The sequence below is a fragment of the Oncorhynchus gorbuscha genome, linkage group LG03 (genome assembly GCF_021184085.1).
Source record: "Oncorhynchus gorbuscha isolate QuinsamMale2020 ecotype Even-year linkage group LG03, OgorEven_v1.0, whole genome shotgun sequence".
Taxonomy (NCBI): Eukaryota; Metazoa; Chordata; class Actinopteri; order Salmoniformes; family Salmonidae; genus Oncorhynchus; species Oncorhynchus gorbuscha.
The window spans coordinates 66,213,074-66,214,888 of NC_060175.1; positions in this window are offsets into that span (position 1 = coordinate 66,213,074).

Below are 1,815 nucleotides of genomic sequence, written 5' to 3' on the forward strand. Positions count from 1 at the left end.
CCTCTTTTCCTCTATTGCAATTGAAAAGTTTTTTTGTTTATCTTGCTGTAAAGGTCCATTTATTTTGAGGTTTATTAACATATTTTGTAACGTTCGTCGTCTTCCTCTGATGAGGAGTAAAAGAGGTCGGACCAATTTGCAGCGTGGTAAGTGTCCATTTTAATAAGATAAACTGAACATGACAAAAATACAAAATAACAAAGTGAAACAAACGAAACAGTCCCGTGTGGTAACAAACACTGACACGGAAAATAATCACCCACAACTCAAAAGTGAAACCAGGCTACCTAAATATGGTTCTCAATCAGGGACAACGATAAACAGCTGCCTCTGATTCAGAACCATACCAGGCCAAACACAGAAATCCCAAAACATAGAAAAAGGAACATAGACAACCCACCCAACTCATGCCCTGACCATTCTAAAACAAAGACATAATAAAATAACTAAGGTCAGAACGTGACATACGTTTACATAATGATACAGTTTTATTAAAGCTATAGACCAAATGGAATATAAAAATGTTTTGCCTTTCCAATTGAAAAATAATATAAATATACACTGTATATTCAATCATTCACACAACACCATACCCACACCACAGTAGCACCGTGCAGTTGCACACCACCTTTTGTTCCTTATTTGGTAGTGAGAAAGTTGGCAACCCTAGTGTCTTATGACCCGAAAAGAGCTTCTAGATATCAGGATAACCGATTACTCACCCTGTACTGGAGGAATACTTTTTCTTTAACGAGTCGGACGGGAAGGATTTACTTCAGACGCCCGACAAGGCCCTCATCCCCGTCAATCGCAGGAGAAAGAAACTGAGATATTGGGATGAAGATCGTGGTGCCTTGTAAGGATCCGATGATGAGTGGGTAACCTAACTTTACCATCGGTCCTATTAGCCAACGTACAATCATTGGATAATAGAATAGATGAGCTACGAGCACATATATCCTACCAACGGGACATTAAAAACTGTAATATCTTATGTTTCACAGAGTCGTGGCTGAACGACGACATGAATAACACACAGCTGGCGGGTTTTAAGCTTTTTCGGCAGGATAGAACTGCGACCTCTGATAAAGCAAGTGGTAGCGGTCTATGTATATTTGTAAACAACAGCTGGTGCAAGGAAGTCTCAAGGTTTTTCTCAGCTGGGGTAGAGTATCTCATGATACACTGTAGACCACACTATATACCAAGAGAGTTTTCATCTATATAACTCGTAGCTGTCTATTTACCACCACAAACCGATGCTGGCGCTAAGACCGCACTCAATAAGCTATATACGGCTATAAGCAAACAGGAAAACACTCATCTAGAGGCGGTGCTCCTGTTGGCAGGGAAACTTAAATCCGTTTTAGCTCATTTCTACCAGCATGTTAAATGTGCAACCAGAGGGGAAAGAAACTCTAGACCACCTTTACTCCACACACAGAGACACATACAAAGCTCTCTGTTGCCCTCCATTTGGCAAATCTGACCATAATTCTATCCTCCTGATTCCTGCTTACTAGCAAAAATTAAAACATGACGCTCCAGTGACTCAGTCAATAAGAAAGTGGTCAGATGAAGCAGATGCTAAGCTACAGGACTGTTTTGCTAGCAGAGACTGGAATATGTTCCGGGATTATTCCGATGGCATTGAGAAGTACACCACATCAGGCACTGGCTTCATCAATAAGGGCATAGATGACGTTGTCCAATAATGTGACCGTACGTACATACCCCAACCAGAAGCCATGGATTACAGGCAACATCCGCACTGAGCTAAAGGGTACAGCTGCCGCTTTCAAGGAGCGGAGCTCT